Here is a 15,808-nt window from a genome sequence, read left to right as displayed (position 1 = left end):
TTCTACTTTTGATAATTGTTTAATAGTGAATTAGTTATTTTGAGTATATTAAGTGTACTTTGTTTTACTGTTTCTGAAAGTGTGATTTTAATGCGTGTTTCCATGTTTTATACAAAACATGACACAGCCAGTTTTAAATATATATAAATTATTCTGATAAGAGTAACAACCGTAGAAATATGCACACTTTCTTGTTCTTGTCAAAATGGATGAGATAATGTGAGTTCTAATATACAGTTTATTCTGCTAATGTAATTTGAGGTAAAGAAGAAAATTTTAAATTTTTGAGCCACTGGCCAAAGACAAACATATTGAACTTGCTTTGTAAGAAACTGAGTGAACAAATAATGTGTGTTACAAATCATAGTTAACCCTAGTGTCGAGTAAGAGTAACTGGAATATAACTACCTACAGAAACTATTTATGCTAAAATCCGTAAGTTTAAATTCTTCAGAACAGTTGGATCCATACATGAAGAAAAATGAATAAAATTACAAATATATAAAACTAGTTTATATATTCTTTTGCCATAAATATGTTTTAAAGTGAAACATTCATGTGTAGTAATGCACAAAATTAAAACAGTATTAATGTTTTTCATTGTATGTCAGTTTTGTGTAAGATGGTGTAGTCTTATGGATATTTTGTGATTTGACCTTCCTGTACATTAGAATTAAAAACTGTTATGGAAAGGTCTAGTGTGTTTCTTACTCTGCTTGTTACTAGGTGTGAGATTAGTATTCTCTTAATTTTGATTAATTAGTATGGTGAACATTTTATAATCATACTTTCTATATACATTTAAAATCTTTTCTATACATGTTAAATAAATGAGCAGGTACAGTGTTCAGAAACATAAAAAGGAAATTATAGTTGTAGAGTTTTCATCCTCTATATTTAATTGGCTCTTTGTGTAACCATAATACCTTGTTCACAAACAGCGACGAACAAATTTTTTTGAAATGAATAATCTCATAAGATCCTTTTTCTTACTTCAAACTCATGATATGTAGATAATCTCTTGAATATTTGTAAAATCCTGTTGAAATTGTATCAATATCTTTGTTAGTTTCTGAGCATATATTATTTTTTGTGGATTCTAAGTTTGTGTTTTGAAGATGAGTTTCATCATCTTTTCTATGATATTTTGTGCTAAAAAAAAAAGTGTATTGTTTATTGTGTAACAAAGAAAAAAAAAGAATATACCAAAGATTGATGGTGTCTCTATTGCAAACTAAATGTTGTTTATAGAAGAATTTAATGTTTGAGTGGATTTTAGTGTTGTTTAAAATTATGGTATCATTTACAGATACAATACATGGTGAGTTGTGGTCCAAGAGTTGGTCTAGGCTTTCAAGTCTAATTATAGTACATTTTCTTAGTCTACAGCCTACCATATTTTTCATTGGTACTTGTTAATATGTAATGTCAGTTTGGTTAATATTTATTCAGATATATTGTATTCCTATAATACGTAGGGTGGATAGAATTAGAAGTTAACAGGTGTTAATCATGTATGTAATAAATGTAAAAAGTGTTTTTGATTTTCTTAAGAATTCTGACCAAAGCAATTATATTGTAAACATTTATGTTTGGTTTTCTGTATGTCACTTTCCATTTAATTTTGTGAACATTTATTTATACAAAGCATTTTTTATTATATTTGTTTTAATAACAGTCAGTAAGAGTATTAGTGTGTGTGTGTACAAATTCCATGTATAAAAATGTTAATCCTGTTGTTGATCAGAAATCAGAACGTTAATGTAATGTACCTAACATGGAAAAACTTTTGCCTGTATTTAAAACAGTTTTTGGAATGCAACATCATTTCAAAACTATATAGTACAGTGAAGTGATAACTCTAAAGAACCAATCCTGTTTGTTAATGTGGCATGCACTGCCAGCTTTTGAATGGTCAAAGCTGGAAACAGCTCTGTGAGTTCCTTTAATATTTTATGTTCTTTAACATCTTTTGTAATATTACATTATTAATTTAAAAAGAAATTTAAGGCAACATTTCATAAAGAGTACCAGATTCTTTCAAAATGTATAATATTTTGATTATGGTTCAAGAAGCTATATTGTCTTGTTCAGGTCCAATTCTATTTGATTTAATTTATGCACAGATCTCTCAAGAATAAATTTGAAGTTGATTTGTCCTATGATCTTTCTTCTATATTCAAAATTGTAGAATTTGAACACACTAGTATGTAGCACAATGTTTTTAAAATTTGTTTCCATAAATTATGCATTTATTTTCCAGATGTTTAGAAATCACTGAAAGCCTCTTGTTTACTTTTTTAATCTTCCTTTTCTTGTTTTGGTTTGAGTATAATTTTGTTGATATATTTTTCATACAAACAGTATTTTTACTGCACTTTTAATTGATTTAGATTTCGGGGGCTTAGCAGATTTAGTGTTTTTGGTGGTGTTTTTTTAAGATTAATGCAATATGTATGTGAATATAAAAGTAAGATTTTCATTAAATTATTTTGGATATACAAGATTTAAATATACTTTTATAAGGTACATTCTGTTAGTTCAAACGTGTAATTTGTTTTAGTTAATTCTGTTAAAATGTGTGTCCTGTTGGTTTTTAAAAAAATGAAGTAATTAATTTAAAGAACTGATTTTTTTTTAAAGTTTAAATAGAAAGTTATAGCATTCTCTTTGATCAGTTTGTTTTCCATCTTATTTTATGCCATTGTTCTCGAATTGTGTTTAATTCCATAGCAATCTTATTAGCAAGATGGAGATTTTCTGAATGGATCTGAAATAAAAAGTGAAAATTATCATTACGAAAACCATTTAACTGTATTGTTAATTTCTTATATAAAACTGCAGATTCTATCTATTTTCATGAAACCTGCTTTAAGATTTTATTGCCTTTTCAAAAGAACGTCAAAGTAGAAAAGGAATATAGAACCTATAATAGTTAATTTGTATTTTCATTTTTAAGTACTTTGAATTTAAGTATTTGTGTTAATATATTCTGATAATAATTGAGTTTTAATATTTTTGTTACAAATCTTATGATTTTGTTTCTTTTACTTTTGTAAGAATCTCTGTCTTAAAATACCTGGTTATTATTATTATATTGATGGTAGTTTTTATTTTTTATGTAATAATACACATTTGAAAGAAGTATTTTTATATTATGTAAAAAAAAAGTTATTTGTGTTATCTATCTTTTTAGTTAAACAAAGCTTGTTATAATACCTTGGAAAAATAAATATGCATTTTACTGTATGTTTTATTTGCTTCACATTTTAAACAAAACTATTTTTTAGCTACACAATAAAAAGGTACGTTGTTAAACCTACATTTCCACAGTATATCTGATTGATCACAGGTTTGTACAACTCTCATATCTCCCAGCTTATCTTGTTGTCGTGCTTTTTATTCCTGTGTCAAATATCCATCAACTATAAGTAAATTTGATATTTAGTTTGCATGTAAAGTTTTTTGTGCAGTGTTATTGGTAAATCTTAATTTTGATCTAATTAGTGACTGATCAGTGAGATAATTAAATCCACTGTAAATTTATATTTTTATTAGAATACCTGTATAGTGTACACTTATTTCAGTGTATTTATGGAGTATCTCTTGTCAAGTAGTTACAATTTGGGCCTGGAATCTCTCATCACATATTCAGTCATTACTTACTTCAAACAGTTATGACCAGCCTCCCTTTTCATTCCATAACGTTTTATTACAAATTTACTTTAAACGTCCATTTTTACTCCATCAGGTTAGCATTATCAGTGTTCGTTTTATTCAAATACCACATCAAAAAATGGAATCTACAGGTGAAATATAGAATGCATTCTTAATTAGTACAATGAACAAATTGAATCACTTTTAAGTTTTGTTACAAAATACAGCCTGCACAATAAAAATAACATTTTCTTTCACAATGACACCATTTCATGACACTTTTGATCATTGGCATTATTGCTATGTATTGATAACACTTAAGCATTCTATTGTTGATCTGTTCAAAGCAAGAAAGTTATTATATGGCCAAACACTGCCAAAATTTGTTCAAATTAATTTGATCATTGTGATTGATGTTGTTTATAAAATTATATCACTTCTTTTTTGCTGTACCATGTGCCTGTTTTAACCATTTTGTACACTTAGACTATAAAAAATCAGTCACATATTATGGAAATGAATGTAGAAATCAGAGTGATTCTAAAACTATAATCACGTTATAAACCTTTCTCACGCACACACAAAAGAAACTGTGATGGCCAGCATTGTAAGATAACTCATAAAGTTGGTCAGTGATTGGAAAAGTGTTTGACTGTTCTTTCTTCAGAGAAATGATCATACTATAAGGTTTTTGTCAAACCAAAAGGATGAAACTTTTTGAAGAAAAGTTTCTTCGTTATTTTTTATGCAAGCAAGAAACACACAGCAGAACATTTAAGACAACAGAGAGTCCTGAAACATGACCAATGCCTTCATTCAGAAGATTAAGGCTATTATTATGAAAGAATTTTCCAATCCACCCTCCTTAAAAATATTTTTAAAAAAACTACCGGGATGCTTCATATAATTCTTTCTACCGTTAATAAAATTTGATAACATCTCAGAAAAAGCTATATCGTCTTGTGCACCTTTCCTTTTGCTTTTTTGTCAAAACGGATAAGATAACATGAGCTCTAATATACAATTATTTAATAACAATTAAATAAATTTAATTAATTAAAGCTAACTTTTGTGTATCGTGTCTACTTTGTAATATCTAAATGCGATGTTATTTAAGGTATAGAATTGTTCAAAGTAAGTTTCTCTTAAGCCTAAATGACAACTCAAGACGATCTAACTCAAATTTTCACAACTGTATTGGGAGCTGGGATCTTGTCTGTTATGGTCATCACACGCTATGAATTATAATGCAAATTCTGCGAGGCATATAAATGTACACTACATGGCCAAAAGTATGTGGACACCCCTTCTAACTAGTGGGTTCGGCTATTTTAGCTACACTCATTGCTAACAGATACATAAGTTCAAGCATACAACCATACAAACTCCATAGACAAACATTGGCAGTAGAATGGGTCGCACTGAAGAGCTCAGTGACTTTCAACATAGCACGGTCATAGGATGTCACATTTCCAACAAGTCAGTTCGTCAAATTTCTGCCTTGCAAGAGCTGCCCTCATCAATTGTAAGTGCTGTTAATTTGAAGTGGAAACGTCTAGGAGCAACAACAGCTCAGCCACGAAGCAGTAGATCACACAAGCTCATAGAAAGGGACCGCCAAGTGCTGAAGCAAGTAGTGCGTAAACATTTTCTGTCCACGGTTACAACACTCACTACCGAGTTCCAAACTGCCTCTGGAAGCAAACGTCAGAATAAGAACTGTTAATCGGGAGCTTTATGAAATGGGTTTCCATGGCCGAGCAGCTGCAAACAAACCTAAGATCACCATGCGCAAAGCCAAGTATCGACTGGAGTTGTGTAAAGTACACTGCCATTGGACTCTGGAGCAGTGGAAATGCGTTCTCTGGAGTAATGAATCACGCTTCACTATTTGACATTCTGACGAACGAATCTGGGTTTGGCGGAAGCCAGGAGAACGTTACCTGCCTAAATGCATAGTGCCAACTGTAAAGTTTAGTGTAGGAAGAACAATGGTCTGGAGCTGTTTTTCATGATTTGGGTTAGGTTCTTTAGTTCCAGTGAAGGAGAACCTTAATGCTACAGCATACAATGACATTCTAGAGAATGTCAGTGTACTTCCAACTTTGTGGCAACAGTTTGGGAAAGCCCTTTTTTGGTTCAGCATGACAGTGCTCCCCTACATAAAGCGAGGTTCATAAAGACATGATTTGCCAAGGTTGGTGTGGAAGAACTTGACTGACCTGTCAACCCCATCGAACACTTTTGGGATGAATTGAACGCCGACTGCGAGCCAGGCCTTCTCGCCAAACATCAGTGCCTGATCTCACTAGTGCTCTTGTGGCTGAATAAGAGCTAGTCCCACAGCCATGTTCCAAAATCTAATGAAAAGCCTTGCCAGAAGTGGAGGAGGCTGTTATAGCAGCAAAGGGCGGACCAACTTCATATTAATGCAAACATAGAATTGAATTTAAAGAATTTTGCTCGTGAAAACTACATGTATCTAGAAGAAACGATTTTAAAAAAATCTACCTTAAAATAAGAAGGTATAAAAGGCATGCTATGTCTGTATGTTACACCTTGAGAGCTACACAAAGGGCTATCTGTGCTCTGCCTCACTTCATGTATAAAATCCCAGTTTCTTGTGGTGCAAGTCCGTAGACATATGATTGTGCCGCTGGAGGGGGGAGGCTTGAGTGAATAACATTTTTTGCACTCGTTTTTCGTTTGTCTGATATCCTGTTTGACAAATTTTTTTGATCGTGTATAATACCGTAGTTCTAGGGCAGTGGTTCTTAAAATTGTTGGAGGTACTGAATCCCGAAGTTTCGTACTTGCATTCACTGAACTCTTCATAATTGGAAAAATAAAATATGATTTTTTCAAATTCAAAACATAAGTAGATATTTTATTAGTGCATAAAATGAACCATGCATCAATTGCGCACAATATCACTGTGTTCAAAGAACAAAACCAACAAAACATGAATTTCACACAAAAACAAAAACATAACTCAATGAATATTTACTGCAAATCAATGTGACTTTTGCCTTTCAGAGACAAGTTCAGAAATGCGCGGCAAGTACCACTCTCATATCATTTTCGCAACAAAATATGTTTCTTTTCTTCGAAAATGATTGCTCGCAAAGATACGTTGTAACAAACGGTATGAGTATCTCGAGGGCTTTCTTAGAAATAAGAGGGTACACTACGATTTGGTGACACCAAAACGTTGAGAGCATTGTTGTTCTGAAAAGTTGCTGTTGAACCTGGCTCTGCTGAAGTTCAATAATTTCTTCGAGGTATTCATCATTGACATCTGCTGTTGCAACACTAAACGTGAACAGCTTATCTCATCCATGCCAGTGCTAGATTAGAATTGCTCAACTTGGCACTGCAAATCATGCATTGAGGACGCTGACTCCCATCATGTTCCGTTATATACGTTAATCCATATTGTACGTATCCGTCCGACCACTTTCTCTTTTTCCTCGACATAGTTAGTATGATGGATTGAAATATTAGGAAAAAATCACAAATGACGCACGTTTACTACAGTCACAAGTCGACTGCTAAGCGCACGAAGTTCCCAGCAGCACAGATATTAAGGCCAAGTGATGTGACGTGATCAGCCAATGAGTGGGGTGAACGGAACGGACACACACACAGTGTGTGTGTCTTGACCTCCGCCGAATTCCTGAGACTGTCTTACCGAATCCCTGGGGTTTGATTCAACCCAGGTTAAGAACCACTGCTCTAAGGTATTAACCATATGATTTATTCATAAACAAATAATTACAGTTTATTTTTAAAAGTCTTATGAATAACTAGTCATATTAACAATATACGGACTTACAATGCCTATTGTGTAGCTTTGCGGTAACAAAAACAATATCAACTTTTCTTTATTCATGTCTTTATTTTTTTTTTTTATCGAACAGGAAGAATGACAGGTAGAATTTCTAAGAAATTACATGTCACCACCAGAGGGCTTAATATAAATTAGGATCCATTTTGTTGTGGTGTTTGTGGTAAGGTTATTCAAATATATTTGTTTTTCACAAAACAAAACGTAATAGATTTACATTGATATTATGGAAGTATTTTATGAGCGAAAGGGTGTAAAGGTTTGGTCTCAAAAAGTCAATTTAGAAACAACAATGTAATTCAATAAAAAAACTCATTTATGTTTTGTGACGTAGCAATATGTTATTCATAATTATTATGAATGATTCAGTTTATTTACACTAAATTTAAGTTACACTTAATAAAAATAAACTAAAGTTAAGGTATAAGTTTCAGTTATTTTTGAAGTTTGCTTTTATTGTATATATGCGATTTTAACTGACATAACATATAAGGTAAAATGTTAGTTACTGGTAGTACTACAATGTATCGAAATTTAGTTTTCGATCTCGCAACAGTAGATTTAGTCCTGATTCATATTTCAGCTGAGTAACTTGAACAATTTTAATTTAAACTTGAAATCTGGAATTTTCTGTATCTATGTATAAGATAGCGATAACTTAGTACTAAGAAATTTTCATGGTATTGAAAAATTAATTTCTTAAGTCTTGACTAAAATGGTAACAGTTTGCAGACATTTTAATTGGATTGAGTTTGTCGAATCTTATACAGTGTATTATATGCTAATACACTTCGTAACACTAACAGTAATACTCGAGATGTAGTGTGAAGAGCAACTATGTGACTGATTCCAAGAGATAAAAGTAGCCCATTAACTCAAGTTGCTACTAATACTTGATTATTTTCTACCAATTCTGTTATTTGTACTTTTTTTACTTATTTATAATAATTTCTTGTAATAGTAATATTCTTCAGTAAACTTTACATTAGAATATCTGTTCCAGTGTCAACTTTTGAGAAAAGAAACCTCCATTAAAAACAAAATACATTGTCTAAATTTAGATATCAGCATTATTAATGAAGGTTCAAAGTTTTAAATAAAATGGATACCTTTAACTTTAATGTTAGACTTTACATTTTCAAATATAAATGTTCCTTATACACATAAGTACTAAATTACTTATTTTTTTACATATGTCTATTGTTATAAAAATGACTGAAAATGTAAAACTCAGAAAATTATCATGTTAGATAAGAAAACATAAATGGGGGGAAAAGTTAAATTGTTCAGTGAAGTACAAATTTGATCAGCAGATGCTTTACATATTTCAGTATTTTGTTCTGTCATAACATGAGCTGTTTATTTACTGGATATCTATAGCTTTGCTATTCATGCTTAACTGTTGAACAATATTTCAATAACAATAAATGTTAAATAAAAATAAATTGTAAAATGTTATAAGCCTGAATTTGTTTAGGGTAAATAATTGTAATTTTTTTGTTACAATCTGCATTTGTCTCAGAAAAAAAGTTTAGATTTATTTATTTTTTGTGATAGTTTCAAGATCAGTCAAATACACCAAGCTCATATAGTGTTAAGATAGAGAAAGTAATAGATAAAATATATTAAGTTTTACTGAAAAAAAGTTATTAATTTAAAAAGTTCTAAAGGTATTGCAAATGAAATTTGAAAACTTTAAAGTGAAAAAATATTTTTAATGTTAATATGAAAATAATTTTGCACTTACGCTACAATTCCATAAATTCTTAGACAGTTATTTAGTAAAAATACTTAATTTAAACCAATCATTTTCTTGTTAACAAAGACTTTAATGTTTATATACCAAATTTCATGAAAATACCTTTGAATACATTAAAGAATTAGCATCTAATAATTCTGACAGTTTCACTTGGTGACTTGTAATAAATTCTAGTTAAATGACTTCTTTAACATATCTGCTAACATAAGCCTAAATAAATTCACTCTACTTGTTATTATCTTTGATATCCTAAACTTTCATAGTACTCCTGTATTTCAAAGAAATTTTTTTAAATTCTTCTGCATTTAACCAAGTTTCAGTTATTTCTGTTATATCAAAATCCTCTTTTCAAATGGTGCTCTTAAGGGATCTGTTTTATTTCTTATATTCTAGTATTACAACAGTGGCATTTTATCCTACCCTTAAAACTACTACTACTATATTTTGCTTCTACACAACACTTTTCTTTACATTTTATTTTGTATGCATTTAGCTCATCATGGCCTTCACCACTGTTTGATCTTAGTTTAGAATGGCTCTTACAGTTGGGTAATAGGCCTTGCAAGCAAGCCAGACCTCATTGAATCATTGAACTAGTCCTGCAAGTTGAAACAGCCAATCTGCTTGTCTTTACGTATTAACCTAAGCCTAGTGTTCAGCCTAGTGACCTACTTGTAATTTTTCCTCTGCAGCTATCAATGGTATTCCTGACACAACTGCATTTTGTCCCATTTCTTTAACTGTCTTTATCATACCTTTGTAGTTACATAAAAGTGATAGGGTTTTTTAACATAGATGTGAAGCAGCTCTTTATGCAAGGGTAGAGTTGCAGTCTCGTGAAACTGAAGATGTAAAAATTGTAGTAAAAGAGATTGCATTAATACAAATTACAATCAGGAGATTTAAGTGGAACAGAGTTTTAATTTTCAGTTATTGTAGGTCACTTGATCAGATAGTTGATGAAAAGCTATATAGAGATCAGGTTAGTTATTGGTGTGTATACTGATGCAGTAAACATGGGAGACATTTTCTACATGTTGATAGGATTGTATGGTGTCAAGAAGTGAGGAAGAGGAGCCTCTTGAAGTGGTATCAGGGAGCCAACTGCAGGAGGATGCAGTGCTATATTAAATTTATTGTTAAACACTAATGAGGGTATGGCAACAAGAGTTGAGGGGGGATATTTGGAGATGAGTGATTATTATATAATTAGGTCTGAGGTTTAGATATGTGTTGTTGAGATTACAAAAATTAAATTCCAAATTTTTAGGAATCAATTTTGAAGCCATAAGACAGGCTTTATTTTGTGAAGTAATTAGTTAGTGTTGTGAAACAGATTTTGGACATTAAAAAAAATTATTAAAAAGGAGAAGGGAATGATTTATTTGTCTTGCATGCTGATAACGTTATGGAATGCATTACTGCTGTTAGAACTAGTAAAGAAAAGTTGTAAAAGGGAATTGTTTATTTCCTGAAAATTTAAAGAGTTAACAGGCATGGAGAATTTTAAGAGGTCAAGTGGTTGGTTGTCGGTCTTTTGTTAAAAAAAAATTAAACCTAATTGGTTAACTGTGGACATAAAGGAGATAATCATGAATAAATGCTACAGTTTAAGAAAGTTAAAGCAACATGTATGATGAAAGATTTACAGGAGTGTAAAAAAGCTAGAGATCTGTTTAAAGAAATTCAGAAAGTCAAGAGGAGTTTATGAAAAACAGTTGTTTGATAGTATTAAAACCAACAACAAGAGTTTATAATCTGCATGTTAAATTGAGGATTGTGCGCTTCCATGATACAGATGGCATGTTATTTATGGTATAGGACAAAAAGGACATGCTTCAAGTGTTTTTCAGTATTTTAGATCTTGGTCATTCTTTGGAAAGTATTAGAGTTATCTGGTTCTTTTAAGCACCATTATTAATCTCTTTCTCATTGGTACGAGGTCTAGGGAATTCACTAACTCTATTCTTGATGATTGTTTATGAAAATTGTAAGCCATTTGAATGACAGTGATGGCTGAAGTTTATCAGTATTTGTATCTTTTGTTTATTTTATTTACATGTTTCTAATCATAATTCCTAGGTGGCATATTTATCTGAGATCATTCATTCACTTAAAATGGTGTAATAGCAACAGTGTATATTTACATTAATTATGTGGTTATTGAGGTTGAAATTTATTTGGACTTTTTTATGTTTGAAACTAAATCAGTGGGATTTATTATTTCTTAAGTGTCTGGAAGCATTCACAAGTATATCTGTAGCAGTGTTTGTGTGTTATCTTTCTTGCTGTTTTTGCTAGAAGGCATTGAAGATTTAGATTATTTGGCTTTATAGAAATTGACACATGCATTTATTTCCACAGAAAGTATTGTCCTGAGAATGGTTTAATAAAGTACAACTTAAATCTTGTTGGTATGAAGAAGTCAATTCTTTAACAAAATTCCAATTAACAAATTAATTTCTGTCCTAACTTTTTAATAGCCCTATTCATGCATTAAAACCAGTAGAGTAATTGTCTATCTAATCATAATACAAGAAAGGATGTTTGAATATTTTTTAAAACAATAAATTGTCTTTTGACGGTATATTAATAGTAGAATAGCTAAACACTGAACTCGCAACATTTTATCAAATAAAACCCCTTTACCTAGCATGGGGGACTCTACAGTAATATAATTAACAATTATGTATGTGTATAATACTTCTTACAAATAAATTGCACCCACCTAGTGTATTATTTTTAAAAGTTTTCTATAAACTAGTTCATTTCATTTATTAATATAATTTTATAGTAAAAATACAAAACAATGGTACTTTAACTTTTCCTTTGCTCAGAATTCTGTTTAGTGATATTAACTAATTTTCAGAACTTACAAAAGTAAGGAAAATTATGTCACATCAACCACATTGCCTTTGCTATATACTGTGTCGACAAGGCTTTTTCCTAATAATGGGGCTTATCAAGCCAAAATGGATACAAAATACATAGTAACTATTATCAGCTTTACTTGCATTTTTTATTAATCATATTTTCTTGGATAAGGATTAATAACAGTATTTATTTTATTTCTAAAACTGGTTATTTCCGTTATTTTATTTGTATTAAATATACTATTGTACAAAAGAACTGACAAACTGGTGGATTTGTCTTGTAATGTTATAGTAGTTTGAGGCCTTGTATAATGTGATTTCTGTACTCTATGAGCCATGTAGTTGAAAAGAGTTCAAAACTGTGTATCACAGTGGTTAAAATCAAATCTTTCTAAATCACAGACAGTGTTTTAGACACAAACATTGGAAATGGTATTTTTTAACTGTTTCTGTCATTAAGTGCCACATTTGGCTAATCAAATCAGAATAATATAAAAATGTTCAATTTTTTAATGTTAAAACATTTGAGGAAAATACGTCTTATTATGTTGGAGCTTTTTATTTTTTTCTTTAAAACTGGGATTTTGGACATATGTGGTTTTGACATATAAAATAATATATATTATTAATTTTGTATTTTTACCATTAAATTAATAAATGCAATGAAATAGATTCATAGAACATTTTGTAAGAAGTAGTACATTAGGTTAGTACACTTTATTTGTAAGAAGTGTTATACACATATATATTTATGTGAATGTGTTTTATTTTTTTATCAAATACTGATGTTATACTAGACCAGTTTAATGCCAAGAATAGTATTTATTTTGATTTCAGAGGTATATATCAAATTCTTGAATAGATAAAAGCTTTTGATAATTAAAGTTTAATGCCAATTCTTGAGTTATTGTTTAACATTATCCCAAGTTTGCTTGTTGTTTTACTAGAATTCAGTTATTTGTGATGAATTATATTTAAGAACAAAGAAAGAACTTTGTGAACTTGTAATTTTGTTTGTTTCTGACAAGATGATACCTCATGCATCTGCCTGTGAGATTTGTATGCCTGTAGCCTTGAGCCTAACTCCCACCTAAAAATCACGTTAAGTGTGCACTGAGTTTGTGCTTGATGACATCATCATGTGATGATAGCCCTCCTGCAGTAAAAAGGTGGCAAGACCTCTTTATGCAGTGACTCTTCCTATGCATTCTTTTTCCTCAACATTGCTACAACAGATATGTTTTTAAAATTGATAATCAATTACTTGAGATTTTTTCAAATTTAAATGGCTTCTTTTGTTACTGTTGTGGCTACTGAGGGCTTGTTGTCTATGAAGGATGTGACAGCTGTTTTTCAGTGTGTTGTAGGTTTCTTCTCTCCAGTTTGAACCTGATCAGGATGAAAATTTCCTGATCAGGAAACAATTTAGACTGATTGTCTTCCCAAGCATGATTTGCTCTAGTCACAGCTTTATCTGTGGAGGAAACTCTTTACCCTTTTAAAATCCTCAACATAATTTCACAGATATGTTTTTCCTCATCTTTCATTATTGTTTTGGTTCCCCCTGCACTGAAATTCATACTCAAGACTACTTTGTCTTCCCTATTTCACTTGTCAATAAGGTCTATGCAGTCACATTTTTTTGTACACCTATACTAACATTCTTTATCTTCCTTGTTTAACTAACTTCTTGTCTTAGTTTACAGCCATTCTTCATTTTTGTTCCTTGATTTCCAGTCTTTTAAATCTATTTTACAGCTTGAAAGGTAGACCTCTTATTTCCATGTCTAGTGCCTAATTTTTACACCTTGGTCTTTTTCTTACTACTGTTCTGCTTTATCTTTCATCACTTCACCATATGTCTGAGGCACTTTATTGTGCTGAGGAGGGGTTTTCTTGAGATGTTCTTTCTCTTCCTTTTAACACATTGGCCTTTACTGCTAGTACCAGTTTTTTTATTATCCACTGATTCCATTTTGGCAGTGTTTTTCATTCAGACTGTGCATGATCAAGAACAATGTTTTGAACATTTTTTTACACATTCCAGTTGACTTGCCCTTCAGACATTTTTTTTGCTTCCTCAATTGGAATTAGGTCTTCCAGTTCTGTGCTCTTCCTTTTGACATTGTATCTGCTATCTGCTCTTTATATTTTTATTTGGGTTATGGATTATTTGTTTGCTTTGTTCATGAATTGGAACTGAGGTTCCATTATTACATGGATGATTGGCTCCTTCTCATTCCTCTTTGAGAGGACTCCTGTCATGTTTGTGTTTGTCTGAAGGATAATGTTTGGCTGGGCTGGCTTGTCAAGCTTTCCAGTTTTTCTCATTTCTTACATTTAGTACATTTGTGCGTGTTCTTCAACTCCCATCTCTGTCAAGCTCAGCTTTCACCACTCTGCTTAAAATCAGCAGAATATCTTGCCACCAAGTTTTAATTTTTCTCTTTTACACCCTACAGAAGAGATTACTTTTGGGAACTTTGATTTCCCTTGAACCACTCATTCATTTAGGTTACACGCACATACTTTTCCAGTCAAACTGGTAGTACCAATGGAGCCTGTCTTAGGATATGTTGTCCTTGATTGTACACTTCCTTTTTCCTCTTCTTGAGAAATTATCATCATGGCTTGACTGTTTTAACATTGTGGTTGGCATGCCTTTGCCACCCTCAGCTGGATTTCAGTTTCTTCACAGATGCCCATCTGTTGGGCTGAGTGGCATTTCTGAATGATTACAGGACTTTTGAGATGTAGAATCCAAAATATAATTCATTTCACATCAGTGCCCTTAAACGTTTTGTCATCCACATGAAATTTTCTCATTTCCCTCCTGTTTTCATGGATAGGTTGGTCATAAGCCACTCGGATACTTCCAGAGTTTTTTTTATCATCCATCAGGGGAACAACTATTCTTTGCTTCCATGCATTAGTCCTGTTATTTTGGGCTTATTCCCAGTAAATTTGTTTCATAGTTTGTCATATGCCAGGAACTATGAACTAGGCAACAGCTCGCCTTTTTTGGCCAGATTGGATTCCCACCACAGAATGATCATTATGTTTTCAAGTATTTTGTTGGGTTTAATTTCTGTTGGACATGCCTTCCATAATTGCCTTCACCAATATTAACACCACATTTCCCCTCTTCTGATCCTGATTTCCCCCTCCTGTCGTTCTGGGAATCATTGCTCTCAGGCAGGATTGGTTTCACCTTTTCCTGTATGTTTACCTTCTCTTTGTCTTCTTCCATATATCCTTATTTTGATACACAACAGTCCTTGTCAGGTCCTATTGGAAGTGTCTCTTAGACCTGAACAAATTTTATATCCTCTGCTTCATTTCCACTTTCTTGCTCCAACCATGTTTCTTCATCAAGTGAGGTGGTTTTGTTAACTTAATATGTGGGATTTGTCCAGTCTATTACCTGCAAGACTTGACTCTGATTACATAGCTTTGTTCTTATTTCATTTCTGTTCTTCTTTAACAGAGGGGATGGGTTTTTCATTGTTGGTCCATCAGTCTTTCTCTTCCTTTGGTCCATTCTACTGTGGCCCACCTTTTGACATTTTTCTCATGAGTGTTTAGCAATGGATTCTCAGTTTCCACTATTGCTGATTATTAGGCATCTTTATCACCCATATTTTGCCTTTCTCATTATGGTATTTTTTTCTA

General features: G+C 31.7%; 1 protein-coding gene across 4 annotated transcripts in view; it reads left to right on the top strand.

Moving 5' to 3' along the window:
• Positions 1–7,578: 7,578 nt before the first annotated feature.
• The window catches only part of LOC143252214 (NEDD4 family-interacting protein 2-like), a 32,955-nt gene continuing 24,725 nt past the window's right edge, over positions 7,579–15,808 (top strand). Inside the window, exon 1 of one of the 4 annotated variants that reach the window (XM_076503994.1) lies at positions 7,579–7,667. The gene's annotated coding sequence lies outside the window, so the exon portion shown is untranslated. The other 3 variants (XM_076504000.1, XM_076503999.1, XM_076503996.1) reach the window with 3 other exon arrangements.

The sequence above is a fragment of the Tachypleus tridentatus genome, chromosome 6 (assembly GCF_004210375.1).
Source record: "Tachypleus tridentatus isolate NWPU-2018 chromosome 6, ASM421037v1, whole genome shotgun sequence".
Taxonomy (NCBI): Eukaryota; Metazoa; Arthropoda; class Merostomata; order Xiphosura; family Limulidae; genus Tachypleus; species Tachypleus tridentatus.
Note: the sequence above shows the minus strand (reverse complement) of the source record. Positions and strands in the feature narration are given on the sequence as shown.